Source organism: Gopherus flavomarginatus, chromosome 4 (genome assembly GCF_025201925.1).
Source record: "Gopherus flavomarginatus isolate rGopFla2 chromosome 4, rGopFla2.mat.asm, whole genome shotgun sequence".
In the NCBI taxonomy this organism is placed as follows: domain Eukaryota; kingdom Metazoa; phylum Chordata; order Testudines; family Testudinidae; genus Gopherus; species Gopherus flavomarginatus.
In genome coordinates this window covers 179674447-179691527 of record NC_066620.1, presented here as the reverse complement: position 1 = coordinate 179691527, position 17081 = coordinate 179674447, and positions in this window count along the sequence as shown.

Here is a 17081-nt window from a genome sequence, read left to right as displayed (position 1 = left end):
GTCTGGTACAGTGCCTGGTTAAATGATGGTTATATACCACAGTTAGCAGTTCTGCAGTTTCATACCCGAGTTCCTTCAGCTGGTCCTGATGATGTATTATTATTTAGTTTATTGAAATGTTCCAAAACCTTCTCTGTTCACACTTCAATATGGGACAGTTCCTCAGATTCATCTCCTAAAAGGAATGGCTCAGGTGCAGGAATTTCCCCTCACATCTTCTTCAGTGAATACCGATGCAAAGAATTCACTTAGCTTCTCCACAACAGTCTTATCTTCCGAGGTGCTAAAGGAGCATTCATGGTTCTCCAGCGGCGCCGTTGATCGTTTGATATTAGGCTTTGTGTCTTTTTATAATTGCTCTTATAATTATTTTTGGCCTGCCTAATTATACTGTAAATACTACACACCAAAAATATTTTAAAATGTGGACAGTTGTTGATAGAGATGTATTAGGATGTTATTACTCAAGTCAAAGAAGCTTCTGAAGGCTTGACAATTTATTGGTTACTGAATGAAAAGAAGTAAGTCACAATGTTCTTACATTAGAAACACAGTAAAGACAAAAGCACTGGTCTAAACATAACAGAAGAACACTAAGGGATCCTACCCATGCGAATGACAGCTTGGTCTAGATCAAGGATCATCAACCTTTGGCACGCAGCTCACCAGGGTAAGCCCCCTGGTGGGCCGGGCCAGTTTGTTTACCTGCCGCATCCGCGGTTCAGCTGATCGCAGCTCCCACTGGCCGCGGTTCTCTGCTCCAGGCCAATGGGGGATGTGGGAAGGGCGGCCAGCTCATCCCTTGGCCTGTGCCGCTTCCCGCAGCCCTCATTGGCCTTGAGCGGTGAACCGCGGCTGGTGGGAGCTGCGATTGGCTGAACTTGAAGACGCGGCAGGTAAACAAACCAGCCTGGCCTGCCAGGGTGCTTACCCTGATGAGCCGTGTGTCGAAGGTTGCCAATCCCTGGTCTAGATCTACTCATTTTTATCCACACATTTATCAGAAATTGCTTATATCAGGAGGTACTCAAATCATCCACCAACTGACAATGGATTAATCAAGCTCCCCACCCCGGAAACAAATTCACCAATTAAGACTTTGCAGGTATTATGGTAGAGCAAAGAAACTTTGTTTCTACACCACATAGTGTAAGAAATTTGGAAAGCCTTGAGTGATGTCATCTGATGCTGTGGCTCTAGTCACCTTTCCTCTGGCTTTATCTGCCCAAAGTCCTCAATAAACCAAGTACATTTTAAAATTCTAGCCATAGACTGCAGAGCCGGGAGAGGAGAAGGAGGTGGACCCCCAGGCCATGGCTTGAATATTTAAGCAGGCAGGAGACACTTGAGCTACAGGCAAGCTAGGTAGCTGCCTGAGGCAGCCAGGCCAAACCTGAGTGCTCTGCAACCCTGCATGTCAAGTCACAATGCCACGCATTCAAGATGGAGGAACAGGTGAGCCAAACCTAAGTGGCTGTGCAAACCTGGAACTTGCCCCCTTCCACTTCTTCCATAACCATTCAACCTTCAGAGGGCCCACCACACCCTTCCAGAAAGTCTGATGGGCCCCTCCCCAAGTTGAAATGCATAAGGGGGTGGCACATTGAAGTTTACTGGATGGAGCAAATCTATGCTCTCCCCACACACACTCCCAGTGGTGCTCCCCAGTCCCTGATTCTATCAAATATGCACAGAACATCTGTCACAGCATTCTGGCTCTTAGTAGCTAGGGACTCAATTACAGTTTTGCCATAAGCTTTGAATAAAGGGTGGTGGGTAGATCCTATAGTTCAGGAGCAGATCAAGAACCAGATTGTGACTTAGTTATACTTAGATTCCTGTTTCTCTCTTTGCTCTTGAAGGAAATAATCTGTTCCAGCCCTATATCTAGTGCAGATTGCTTCTGGGATGCTAGGCAGTGTAGCCAAGGCCCCTACCACTACCAGCCCCCTAAAAAAAAATATATGGAGATATACCTAGATCTCATAGAACTAGAAGGGACCCTGAAGGGTCATTGGGTCCAGCCACCTGCCTTCACTAGCAGGACCAAGTACTGATTTTTGCCCCAGATCCCTAAGTGGCCCCCTTAAGGGCTGAACTCACAATCCTGAGTTTAGCAGGCTAAAGCTCAAATGACTGAGCTATTCCTCCCCCCAACCCCTCATTCCTGGCCACATATGTAGAAGGGGGAGTTGAAGACTGGCAAAAATCTGTTTCTCTTCCTCAACCATGCTCCTTCCCACAATGCAACTAGCCTGTACAAGGACTAAGAGTGGCTTATGCCCCCTAATCTCCCCCACATGTGTGGATAAGGTGACTCACAACTGAACCTTAGCTATGTGCAAAGGTCCATCTATTTGAAGTAGATGGCTAAAAAAAATAATCAGATTTGAAATAACCTGACTTCCTACAATATCTGATTCAAGTTCTGATAGGACTGACCAAGGTCTGTAACCCTTCTGCCAGGTGGAGACAGGAGGAAGCGGGGCCGGGTTCAATAAATAGGGGTTCTGTTTCAACAATACAACACCTAACTGGCTCAAACTCCCATCCAGTAACCTCCAAAAATAACGCACCACCGAGGGCACCTCTGAGAGGCAGTACTTCTCTGCCCCCAAGCATGGAGTCTGAGTATAGAAAATAAACTTTCAAGAAAAAGAGGGAAGACAGCTGACAGTAATTAGGGCAAATGCCTCAAGCAGGATTCATAATCATAAAACTGAGAGCAGGATACCCACTCTAAAGTGTGGGGGACAGTGCCTTCTGCCTCATGTTCCTGAGTTCTACAACCAAAAGTTCCTTTACTGTGTCCCCCTCTGCTCCCTCTCCACACCCCACTCACAGAGGTTGTGCTTGGTCAGTGAGGACCCAGGGTTCAGAGGTGCAGCTGTGTGAGTTCATCTCCTACCTGGGCAAGAAGATACCTAGCTTGCTCTGCCATCTGAGCACTTGCTCTGGCTTGCTTCCCTGCCAGCCACTGCTCCTCACCACCTTCTCTGGCTGGTCATCAGTCACCTCGTGTTGCGACCTAGCTCTCTGCTGTGATCTTTGTAGGTCAATCTCTTGGTGATTTTTAGCTCTTATCAGGCTGGGCAAAAACAGAGCCCATCACAAGTGATTTCAGCTCTCTTTGAGTACGTAACATAAAAAAGACTCCTAATGAAGCCTATTTAGCTCTAACAGGTTAAACCAGACTGGCAACCCTTAGGAAGAGTCCACACATTCTGGCTGGCACACCTGTCCCCACTTCTCCTACTGTCACAGCAGTCTGGCATTTGAACCTCTGGCTTAACAAGTTCCTTTCAGCTGAGGGTGATCCCCTCATTTGGGACAGGTTAAGCACGGTTCTGCTCCCCTTTAGTCATACAATAAAGAGAACAACATTGATAACATTTCACTACCTCTCTATTCAGTACTAAAGTGATTTGTAACCCAACACCAGCCAAAGTTGGTCACTTGGAGCTACACAGCTCCAGTCTGCTGGATATCTAAGCAGAGTAGGTGGGTTTGTGTAAATACAGTTTGCTCCTGAAGCCTCTCCCTCTCCCAGCCAGCTGGCAGGGGAGAGTTCATTCAAACTCTGCTTACACAAGTGTAGCTATATTGAAACCATGTAGTTTTTAATGCATGAGTCTGTCAGATGAGACTTTAGAACTGAGGCCCTGTCTGCTCTGCCTTGTCATTGGACCTGGTTAAAATATGTATAATTATTCAGCTTCTCCCTATTACCCCTCCCCCCTAAAAAAGACAAAAAGAGCTTTTTGTACAGCTAGGTTTTACTGACAAAAAGAGATCTCCTGGCATATTTTGCAACAATAGGGCAGAATCTGCTGTTATACACCAATATTTCTGAAAATACATGTCAACAGGAAGCTGTGTTTATTCCTTCAAAGCATCAGAAACCTTACAAATATAAAATATAAGTTATTCAGAAATATTATTTGGATGACACCTACTAATGTGCTAACTAAGAAAAAGAGCAGGAGAGTTAAAACACACATTCAGATTTAAAAGTTGGTGTGATGGGTTGGGGTGCTACCTGGAACTGGGGTACCCCTGAGCCTGCCTAACCCACCAGCCTGGGCTCCCTTTACACTGTACTGCTGTGACAGGCTCTCAAGCCCTCTTCAGCACAGACACAGGTAAGGACACACCCAGATGCAGTTACACACAAATGCTGAGATCAGCTCTGCATGGGAAGGCTCAGCTAAGGACCTGCCCAGTTGCACAGACAATATAGGAAGTTTTTGGAAAGTGTAGGGAACAATTTCCTGGTGCAAGTGCTGGAGGAACTAACCAGGGGCAGAGCTCTTCTAGACCTGCTGCTCACAAACCGGGAAGAATTAGTAGGGGAAGCAAAAGTGGATGGGAACCTGGGAGGCAGTGACCATGAGATGGTTGAGTTCAGGATCCTGACACAAGAAAGAAAGGAGAGCAGCAGAATACAGACCCTAAACTTCAGAAAAGCAGACTTTGACTCCCTCAAGGAACTGATGGGCAGGATCCCCTGGGAAAATAACATGAGGGGGAAAGGAGTCCAGAAGACCTGGCTGTATTTTAAAGAATCCTTATTGAGGTTGCAGGAAAAAACTATCCCGATGTGTAGAAAGAATGCTGTTAAATGCAAGAAGTGGAAGATTGGATAAATGACCAGGGAGGAATATAAAAATATTGCTCAGGCATGCAGGAATGAAAGCAGGAAGGCCAAATCACACTTGGAGTTGCAGCTAGCAAGGGATGTTAAGAGTAACAAGAAGGGTTTCTTCAGGTATGTTAGCAACAAGAAGAAAGTCAAGGAAAATGTGGGCCCCTTACTGAATGAGGGAGGCAACCTAGTGACAGAGGATGCAGAAAAAGCTAATGTACTCAATTATTTTTTTGCCTCTGTCTTCATGAACAAGGTTAGCTCCCATGAGGAGAAGGTGACCAGCCCTCTATGGAGAAAGAAGTGGTCCGGGACTATTTAGAAAAACTAGACGAGCACAAGTCCATGGGGCCATATGCGCTGCATCCGAGGGTGCTAAAGGAGTTGGTGGATGTGATTGCAGAGCCATTGGCCATTATCTTTGAAAACTCATGGCGACTGGGGGAGGTCCCGGGTGACTGGAAAAAGGCTAATGTAGTGCCCATCTTTAAAAAAGGGAACAAGGATGATCCAAGGAACTACAGGCCAGTCAGCCTCACCTCAATCCCTGAAAAAATCATAGAGCAGGTCCTCAAGGAATCAATTCTGAAACACTTAGAGGAGAGGAAAGTGATCAGGAACAGTCAGCATGGATTCATTAAGGGCACGTCATGCCTGACTAACCTAATTGCCTTCTATGAGGAGATAACTGGGTCTGTGGATGAGGGGAAAGCAGTTGATGTATTATTCCTTGACTTTAGCAAAGCTTTTGATATGGTCTCCCACAGTATTCTTTCCAGCAAGTTAAAGAAATATGGTCTGGATGAATGGACTATAAGGTGGATAGAAAGCTGGCTAGATCGTTGGGCTCAATGCGTAGCAATCAATGGCTCCATGTCTAGTTGGCAGCCGGTTTCAAGCAGAGTGCCCCAAGGGTTGGTCCTGGGGCTGGTTTTGTTCAATATCTTCATTAATGATCTGGAGGATGGCGTGGACTGCACTCTCAGCAAGTTTGCAGATGATACTAAACTGGGAGGAGAGGTAGATACGCTGCAGGGTAGGGATAGGATACAGAGGGACCTAGACAAATTAGAGGATTAGGCCAAAAGAAACCTGACGAGATTCAACAAGGACAAATGCAGAGTCCTTGTTTAGCTCACCTGTCCTACCCCTTCTCCGAGGCCTTGCTCCCTGCTCACTCCATCCCCCCTCCCTCCGTTGCTCGCTCTCTCCCACTCTCACTTTCATCAAACTGGGGTAGGGGGTTGGGCTGCAGGAGGAGGTCAGTGGGTTGGCGCTTACCTCTGGCGGCTCCCGAAAGTGACCGGCAAACCTCTTTCTTCACCCTCCCTCACTCTTTGAGATCCAGAGCCCAGACTCCAGCCTGAGCATGAACATCTGTACTGCTATTTTTAGCCCTGCAGTGTGAGCCTGAGTCAACTGATTCAGGGTCTGAGACTCACTGCCACAGGTCTTAAAGGGTTTGTTTTTGTTTTTCACTAAAAAAAAATCCATTTTAGGCTCTTGCACTTATGGTATATCTATTTTCTGTATTTTCTCTTCTTACCACTTTTATGACTAATTCTTACAGAATACTGAAGGGCAAAAGATAAATCCTGATGTCTCAAGCTTTTCTTCCTAGGAATAATCAATATTCTTCTCTGGGCCGCTGACTGTGAAGGGAGAACATTATTTCCCCCTCTTTATAAACTGAGCCTACAGGAATTTTCTTGGAACTTTGCCATTGTGCTTAGCTATTTATCAGCAGGTAGTCCTGAGAGGGCTGTGACAAGCTCTTTCTATCTCAAAATCTGTCTCAGAGTACTAAAATGGCAAATATTTCTCATACTTATGAAAGAAGGCACATCTCTTTCCTCTGCTTTATGGAAATCTCTCAAGTTGTCTTCCATTTTTCCTCTTGATCTTAGTAATCTCAATTTGAAATATGATTTGAATTTTGAACTCCCATTTCTCTGTGTTCAGTGCCCTCAGTTTGGTGCACCAGTGCTGACATTCTTGCTTCGCAATCCTCTGTGTCATCTTGTACATCATTTTCTATTTGTGCAAAGACATACTGGCTCCATTTCAAGACTTACACTTTTCTGCATTTTTTTCCATAATGTTTGTGTGGATTCAGGTTTTCCCATGCTGACTTCTGCCTGGGGTCAAGACAGTCTAGAAAACTCAGTGAGGATCAGAATTAATGAATTTTCTACCTGGCTTTCACCGCCCATTATTCATGAGATAGTATAGATTATTGGAATTCAGGATCTCCAGGTCACAGGAAATGTCAATATTTCAAAATTTGGTTTTGTTCTGATAAAAACCAAACCCATTAAAAAAAATTCCCACAAACTGGAAATTCTGAAGGAGGGGAAGGGGAAAATATTTCAGAAGCACTCACACGGTGTTTTCAAAACAAATATGTCAGTTTCAGTCAGCAGTTGCCAGGGTTCCCAAATCAGGGACCACAGGGCTCTCAGACTCCTATGCCATTTGGCCACCAGGCTACCTGCTCAGGAATTAGGCAGGCATGAGGATCAGCTGGCTCAGGAATTAGAAGGTTCTGGGGTGTGTAGCCCATAGCATTCAGTCACGTGAGACTCTCCCAGAATCATGGACCTTGGAAGCCTGTCCCAGGATCCCCAGACTTCCAGCTCTGTGGGAGTCCGAAAGCCCTGAAAGAAGTCCAGTTTGATCTGGAGTCCCTGAGGCTTCCAGGCTCCCTGGTATGCACCCAGGAGCCTAGCCCTGGAAACAGCTGGGTCTCCCAGGTCTTTCAGACTCCTGGCTCCATGACAAGGCGCATGGGAGTCCTGGTGTGACAGTGCTCCTCCAGAGCAGTAGATCCTGGAAGCCCAGGTTCCCCAGCAGCCTGCCAGGAAAACTGGCAAGGAACTCTTGTTTGTGATTTGACAAAAAATCCTCTAAATATTTGCTTAAAAATATCGGGTCCAACAAATCAGGGGTTTCACTGGAAAATTTCTGACCAGCTCTAGGAGAGAATACTGCGAAACTGTGGTTAGGCCATAAATGTCACCATGATTCATGAATGAGCCACATTGCTGACAACAGAGAGATCAAGGAACAAAGCAATAAGATCTGTGAGGTAGGGAGTGGAATGTCCTGCAAATTCTTGTACTCCATGTTGTAAAGTTTCCAAGCCCTCTTTTTTTGCAGATGCTAATTTTTTCTACCACTGTCTGTCTGGGTTAAGCACAAATGTGGTTTTTGGCATGTGGAGCTTTCTCTCTCCTACCAATCAGTAACAGAGGGCTTGGCTACACTGGAGAGTTGCAGCCCTGGTGGTGGGTTTACAGCGCTGCAACTTAGTAACTGTTCACACCTGCAAGGCACATCCAGCGCTGCAACTCCCTGGCTGCAGCGCTGGCTGTACACCTGGTCTGCTTGGGGTGTAACAATTGCAGGGCTGGTGATGCAGCGCTGCTCGTCAAGTGTGGCCACCAAAAGTGCTGTTATTGGCCTCCAGGGTATTAGGAGGTATCCCAGAATGCCTGCTCACAACAAACCAGAAGAATGGCTGAACTCCGAGCTCCCCATCTGAAAAACAAACACAGCTACTGTTTGCTCCAGCGAGTGAGCGGACGCAGGCAGGGGAATTGCTTTGGAAGGTTCACAGCTGTTTGCTTGAAGAGAGAAGTCACACTGGCAGAGGGGGAGGGGGGAGTCCTTGTTGAGCAGCTGCTTATGTGGTCTGAAGGCTATTTAGGAGTGCATAATTTGCATTTAGTGAATAAGAAAGGGGTGGGGGAAGGGGTCAAAACTTTTAAAATGATTGAAGGTAGGTGCTGTGTATCTTCCAGTCCTTAGAACTTGCAAGGCAGGGAGCTGAGAACAGTGTCAGCTCCAAAAATCCACTCTCTCTGTCTCCCCCACGCTCCCTGTCACACTCCACCCCACCCCCCTGTTTTGAAAAGCACGTTGCAGCCACTTGAACGCTGGGATAGCTGCCCACAATGCACCACTCCCAACAGCGCTGCAAATGCTGCAAATGTGGCCACACTGCAGTGCTGGTAGCTGTCAGTGTGGCCACACTGCAGCGCTTTCCTTACACAGCTGTACGAAGACAGCTGTAACCCCCAGCGCTGTACAACTGTAAGTGTAGCCATACCCACAGAGTGGTCATTTGGCAGTTAATTGTTTTTCTAAGGAAAAATTAGGGCAAAAAATAGCAGCAGTATTCGGATCTAAGAGCAACCCTGGATAAATAGCTGATAAAGTGCTGTGCCTAGCATTCACAGGTCTTAATTTGTTCTTGGGTAGCCTCATTGTTCTTTAGTAGTACAAGTGTCAAGGACAGTATCAGCTACAGAAGAAAAGCAGTGACTCAAGTTGCTCAGCCCTAGCGTCTGAAGAATGTTGAAAATTAACTTCTCTTCCCCTAGTTAATAATTGCTTTGAAATACAAGTAATGAAAGGATTTTTGAGGAACGTTCCTCCTTCTACACACTTTTGTGCACAAAAAAGATTATACTGTCCCTTTCTCTTTTTTCAGATATATGCAATGTCCTTTATTGTACTGAAATGCTACAGTAAATTCAGTTGGAGTTTATTCAGTTCTACAATGTCCTGGAGATATGAATTCAAAATTAATATACAAAAATGAAATATGCACCTAATAAGGTCCAGTTGTATATCTGTTACAGTCAGTGGGAGTTTTCCCATTGATTTGAATGGAAGCAGGATCAGACCCAAGCCCATCTTCTTGTGCAATTTGTTACTGGAGAGAAAGCACTGTGATAAATATTGCCATTCACTAGTTAACACAAACTGAGGAATCTTATAGCATCTCAGCTAAGTCAATGGTGTGTGACTTGGCACATGGTGATTTTTTTTTACAAATTAAGAAACCTAGACTCCTTTTCAAAATCCTGAAATAAATAAAATGAGGTGGGGGGGGGAGTTGGCCTAAGACAGATATTTTTCCAAACAAAATGGTTTATTGCACCAATGGTAAACACTTAATGGGTCTGATTCATTGGGGCATATTCTGGCTGCTTTGGGCCTCTTGTGATCTTGCAAAGCAGCTGTAAACTTCACTTGCACAAGTAAATCTCGGTACTGACACTGGCAGTCCTTTCATTCCTTGTGTTAAAACAAAAAAATTAAGCCAGTGGTATACAAGGTAAAGAGATTTATTTTATGTACTAAGGGCCAGGTTTATCCCATTTATCCCAGGAGCAGAACACTAGCAATTCCACAACAGAGTGTTCTGATCCCTTCAGCTGGAAGCATCCGTTTATTGATATGTTTTTAATGCATCATGGTCCACAGTGTGTTACAAAAGAAAGAAACAAAGAGCTTGTCCACATGGTGCAGCAATGTGCACTACGGTGGCATAATTTCTAAAGTGTGCTAATGTGTCCTGCACTTTCTAGTCCATATAGACCCTGCTGGTCCACACTGAAAGTTTCCTAGTGTGCTGTAATGCAGTGCTGTATTTTACTGATTTGTTTACATATTTTTTACTTTTGGTCCCCTCATTTTGAGAAGAGAAAAAAATCATGGAAAGTAGGAGAAAACATTTTCTCTGTTTCCCCCAACACATACACTGGAAAAAAAGGAAGGAAAAGATGAATGTGAGAAAATTAATTTTGCCCCAAAAAAGTCATTTCAAACTTGTCAAAAAATAAAAATTTTCAAAACAGAAACGTGATTTTCTAAATTTTTCATTCTATACCCTTAGCTCTTTTCTTCCAGTTCTGCACACAACACACCACAACAGATAGAATATTTGTTTTTTTTAATTAGCTTTAACAGTCTTGTAGTAAACTCTGTATATTTAACAGAGTGTTACAAATTTAGGCCTGATCTTGCAAAGATTTACACACATGCTTAAGTTTATGCATAGTCTGTAGTCCCATTGACTTTGATGAGATTACTCAAAGTGTATAAAGGTAAATTTATGCATAAATCTTTGCAGAATTGGAGCCCTATACATCAATTCATCCCAACTCAGAATGATCTCAATTTGATTAATCAATCATTCATAGATACATCTTTTTCTATTTTTCCTGCAATAATTCCTGAACTCAAAGTAGCTTCCATTCCACAGCTTTGGCTGAAACCCTATTGAAGTTTAAAGTATTGTAAAGTTCTAGTACCATATCAGGGACGTGATTCTCCTCTTCCTTATGCTAGTTGTACACTAGGGAGAGTCTGAACTTGTTTGAATGTTTAATATATGCTTTATTGCTTTTGCTGCCTTCTTAAAATGCTCTTATCCTCTGAGTGGGCCAGACACACAATGTATACTAAAAGTTAACCCTCGTTTACGTTGATGTGACTGGATCTGGCCATCTCTCTCTTAAGGTATGTCTTCACTGCACACTCTGTTTGGCAGCATGTAGAGTACATACAGTACATGCCACCCTAGCATGGGTATAAATAGCAGTGTAGACAATGAGGCACTGCTTTGGTGAGTAGAGTAAATACATGCCTGAACCCTATGGGTATGTACCCACATGGCTTTCTGCTTGCCCAAGCAGTGCCTCCCCCATCTACACTGCTATTTTCAGCAGTGCAGTGTGCTACAGCTGCCTCCCCACTGCTGGAGTCTTTCCCGGACATAGGGATCTGCCAGTGCAGTGTAAGGCACTTGCAGTGGGGAAAGGCTCTGGGAACTCCCAGATTCCTAGCCTGGCCTCACTGACTTCCCCTGCCAGAACCTTTCACTGATATGTGTAGGTACAAACACTGTTTTTTTTGCTGTGACTACATATTGCCAGCTCACCACCGCAAGCTATGTGTAGTGTAGATGTAGTTTTAGTACATTCACACCTCATGTCTAAGGTCTAGGAGGATGTCAGTATGAAAAGGACAAGTCTTTCTTCAGTGAACTCATTAGTTTGTTATAGTAATTTTCACCTTGCTTCAGGGAATCACAGATTGTTCACTGCAGGAGGTAAATTTCAGTAGTTGAGACACTACTAATTTTATTCAGTATACTGAAACCTATGTACAGATTAATCAACGTACACATTAACTCTTATAGAATCATAGAAGTTTAGGGTTGGAAGAGCACTCAGGAGATCATCTAGTCTAACCCCCTGCTCAAAGTAGGACCAACTCCAACTAAATCGTCCAGCCAGGGCTTTGTCAAGCCGGGCCTTAAAAACCTCTAAGTATGGAGATTCCACCACCTCCTAGGTAACCCATTCCAGTGCTTCACAACCCTCCTAGTGAAATAGTGTTCCCTAATATCCAACCTAGACCTCCCCCACTGCAACTTAAGATCATTGCTCCTTGTTCTGTGGTTTGCCACCACTGAGCATAGCCTAGCTCCATCCTCTTGGAACCCTCTTTCAGGTAGTTGGAGCCCCCAAACTGGATGCAATACTCCAGATGTGGTCTTACCAGTGCTGAATAGAAGGGAATAATCACTTCCCTTGAGCTGCTGCTAATGCTCCTACTAATGCAGCCCAATATGCCATTAGCCTTCTTGGCAATAAGGGCACACTGTTTACTCATATCCAGCTCCTTGTCCACTGCAATCCCCAGGTCCTTTTCTGCTGAACTGCCACTTAGTCAGTCGGTCCCCAGTCTGTACCATGTAGCAGTGCATGGGATTCGTCTGTCCTAAGTTTAGGACTCTGCACTTCTTGTTGAACCTCATCAGATTTCTTTTAGCCCAATCCTCCAATTTGTCTAGGTCCTTCAGGACCCTATCCCTAACCTCCAGCATATCTACCACCCCCACAGCCCAACTTATTGTCATCCACGAACTTGCTAAGGGTGCAATCCATCCCATCATCCAGATCATTAATGACGATGTTGAACAAAACCAGCCCCAGGACAGATCCCTGGGGCACTCCACTTGATACTGGCTGCCAACTAGACATTGAGCCGTTGATCACTACTGTTGAGCCTGATGATTTAGCCAGCTTTTTATCCACCATATACTCCATTCATCCAATCCATACTTTTTAAACTTGCTAGCAGGAATACTGTGGGAGACCGTATCAAAAGCTTTGCTAAGATCAAGGTATACCATGTCCACCACCTTCCCCATATCCACATAGCCAGTTATCTCACCATAGAAGGCAATCAGGTTGGTCAGGTATGACTTGCCATTGGTGAATCCATGTTGACTGTTCCTGATCACTTTCTTCTCCTCCAAGTGCTTCAGAATGGATTCCTTGAGGACCTGCTCCATGATTTTTCCAGGGACTGAGGTGAGCTGTAGTCTATAGTTCCTTGGATTCTCCTTCTTCCCTTTTTTAAAGAGGAGCACTATATTTGCCTTTTTCCAATCATCTGGAACCTCCCCCAATCGCCACAAATTTTCAAAGATAATGGCCAATGGCTCTGCAATCACATCAGCCAGCTCCCTCAGCACCCTCAGATGCATTATATATGGACCCGTGGACTTGTGCATGTCCAGTTTTTCTAAATAGTCCTTACCCTGTTCTTTCACTACTGAGGGCTGCTCACCTCCTCCCCATACTGTGCTGCTCAGTGAAACAGCCAGAACTGACCTTGTCTGTGACGACCGAGGCAAAAAAAGCATTGAGTATTTCAACTTTTTCCACATGATCTGTCACTCAGTTGCCTCCTCATTTCACTACGGGTCCCACACTTTCCGTGACCTTCTTCTTGTTGCTAACATACCTGTACAAACCCTTCTTGTTACCCTTCAAATCCCTTGCTAGCTGCAACTCCATTTGTGCTTTGGCCTTCCTGATTACACCCCTTCATGCTCGAGCAATATTTTTATACTCCTCCCTAGTTACCTATCCAAGTTTCCACTTCTTGAAAGCTTCCTTTTTGTGTTTAAGCTCACTGAAGATTTCTCCATTAAGTCAAGCTGGTCACCTGCCATATTTGCTATTCTTTCCACATATTGGGCTGGCTTTTGCATTTTCACACCATGCCAAAAGTCCACAGCTGGTGTATCTGTAATCAATCTAAAACCTGAAAACAATTTTTCCTCTTTATTTAAAATATGCTAAAACTATTCCCCCGTGTCCCACAAATTCCTGACATTCACATATTCTACTCCACTGATTTGTCCATTTACAAGTACAAATCATTCCTTGCAGACAGTGTGACCACCAGCCTCTTGTATTTCTACCACTTCTCTTTTCCAGAACTATCCTTTGTCACAGATTGTCTTATTTCTGAGCTGTCACCACTTTTCCCTAAGCTACACCTGGGGAAAAAAAAGAATAGAAAATTAATCATATTATATTCACATAACATCTTTCTAGCATCATAATCCTGGAAATGTAATGAGTATAGGAGTCCTGATTCTTGCCTCAGCAATAATGGTTTTACATTGGTGTAATTTGATTTACTTCCTTCTGATTTACTCTGCTGTGAATGTCAGAAAAATCAGGCCCCATGTCTCTTTCAACACAAACCCACATCAAGTGACTTACTTGTGTTCAAATTGGGTCATGGATACTGGAAATGACCCCACATGAGTGGACCTTTGTTCCTGTTCAAAGCTTCAGTGGAGTTGTGTGTGAATGCAGGTGTCATCCACATGGATCAGTTGGTAGAATTCAGGTCTTTCCAGAAGAAATTTTAATAGATAGATAGATAGATAGAAAGAAAGAAAGAAAGAAAGAAAGAAAGAAAGAAAAACCAGCTTTCTGGGTCCTTTTCTTTTACTCAAATTGCTATTACTAGTGTTGAGTTACAAGGCCCAACTTCCAGAGAAGGTTTGAGAAGAGGCAGAAGTGAGGAGAAATCTGCAACTTGCCAAAACATACAGACAACAGACATACAACCTCAAAAGCAAATCTAGTATTTGCAAGGTTTTGCATCAGGCCATGGCTGCTCAGCAACTCTAAACCTTTTGGGGGAAATCCTCGCCCTGTTGAAATCCATGCAAAACTCATTTGATTTTAATAGAATCAGGATTTCACTCTTTCTTGTTGACAGTAGTTTAAAGTGGTTTAAGACAAGTTCACGTCACTTTCCTTTTCTAGGCCACATTCTTACCTTTGCAGAGCTGTGCGCAGTTTCTTGAGCATCTTAAAACTCCTAGGGCTTGAACCAAAGTCCATTGAAATCAAATGGGAAGCAAATCAATCAGGGCCCTGTAACTTTCTCTCCATTTCCAAAGAAAACACGTAGTTCTATGCCAGAATAGCTAGTCATGCTTCTAGAATTTTTCATCTCCAGGCATGAAATATTAATTCGTATTAATTATTAATATTATTATTACTAAATAATCTGTTGCTTATGAAAGATCCTGGAAATAGTTTATTTCAACTTGCTCCCCTTTTTTGTGTAATGGATGCCTGCTCTAAAGGAGCACAACATACTATAGCAAATCAGTAGTTAACACTTTCGGTTATTATCAACACCAAGTAAGTATATTTTTAAAGTCTCTTCTGATGACTGAATTCAATCGAACACATAACACAATGCAATATAGTGCAGGTCAGCGAAATACATCACTAATATGTTGGTTATGTAAGCACAATAATTAATCAAATAGCCATACATTATGGCCTAATTAAGTATGTCACAGAGGCCCACCAACAGCAACAACACTATCATTTACCATTGTCTCATAAATTATTTACATTGCCTGAGGATATTTCCTCCTTCTGCATCCCCATAGCACTTTCAAAACATCTGTTTTTCCCTATTTGCCTAGCATTCCCTCCTCATATTTCAGTTCATGTACAGCAAAGTATGATTTGTTCACCTGTAAGCATCTTGTAGCAAGTTGGTGATCTGTATATTTTTACCTAATACCCCATTTCTGTTTCCCTCATGGAATAATAAGCCTGCGACTGAAAAAGAATTTGTATAACTGATGCTTTCTACAAAGATCATGTTTATATTTTTGTTTTGCATTTTACCTCTAAACACTTTAAAGCAGCAAATAATTTTAGTGTCTACAACGTTAAGTCATATTTCCATTTTTATCTCAGTCATTTCCAAAACCTTTGGGTACATTAATATCTTTGATCACTATGTTGTTAGCCTTCTCTGAGTATTTTTCATGGAAGTAGAAAAGATTTGCACATCTAGCTTGTTAGGTGCAATATATACGTAACCCTTCTGCCAGGTGGAGCTGGTGGCAACCAGGGCTGGGTTCAATATCTAGGGGTTCCATTTCATCTGTACAATACAGAATTGGTTTGAGCCTCCAGCCAGTAACCTGGGAAAATTACACACCAGCCCATGGCATCTCTGAGAGGAAATATTTTGCCACTTGCAAGCACAGTGTCTGAGTGTAGAAAAGAAACTTTTAATGAAAGGAGGGAAGTCACCCAACATTACTTAGGGGAAATGCCAAAAGCAGGATTCATAATCAGAAAACTGTGAGCAGGACACCCACCCCAGAGTGCATGGGGCAATGCCTTCTGCTTCATGTTCCTGAGTTTTACAACCAGAATTTCCTTTACTGTTCCCTTCTCTGCTCCCTCACCACACCCCTGTCACAGTGGTGGTGCTTGGTCAGTGAGGACTCAGAGTTCAGAGGTGCATCTGTGTGAGTTCACCTCCCACCCAGGAATGAAGGCACCTTTCTTGCTTCGCCATCTGAGCACTTGCCTGGCTGTCCACCCTGCCTTCCACTTGTTCCTCTCCGCTGGCTGCCCCACCAGCCAACGTTCCTGTCTGCTGGCCGCGCCACCAGCTGCTTATTCCGCTCCACTCGCTGCCCACTTGTTCCGCTTACCGCCTCACCAGCCACTGTTCCACTTGGTGGTCACCTTCTGCCACCTGCCTCTCTGCTGTGACCTACCTCTGCAGGTCAGTCTCATGAGGTTTCACCCAGCTCTCAGTGATTTTCAGCTCCTAGGCTGGACAGAAACAATGTCCCACCACAAGTTCTTGTCAGTTCTTTTGAGCACTTAAAATAACAAAAGGCTCCTAATGAAGCCTATTTAGCTCTATCTTTGAACAGTGGGGAGTAACAGGGACACTTTGGGAGAGTCTAGTCCTCCTGGCTGGGACACATGTCCCCATCCCTCTTACTTTCACAGGGGTCTGGCATTCAAGCCCCTTGCTTAACAAGGTCCTTTCAGCGGAGGGTGAGCCCCTAATTTGGGACAGGTTAAGTACAGTTCTGCTCCCCTTTATTCATACAATAAAGACAACAACACTGATAGCAACATTTCACTATCCCTCCATTCAGTACTAAAGTGATTTTTAACCCAACACCAGCCAAAGTTGATCACTTTGAGCAACACAGCTCCTGTCTCCTGGATATCTAAGCAGTCTAGATGTGTTCATGAAAATACAGTTTGCTCCTGAAGTCTCTCCCTTCACAGCTAGCTGTCAGGGGAGAACTCATTCAGACCCTGCTTACATACAGTTATCACTGGTTGTTAGTTTGCTGAAATAAAGATGAAGGTGGTTTGTTTATTTTTTAATGGAGGGGGGTACATAATAATACTCCTCGGGTCTGGTTTCAATCTCGCACTAATTTTACATTAGAGTAATTGTATTGACTGCAATGAAGTCATTC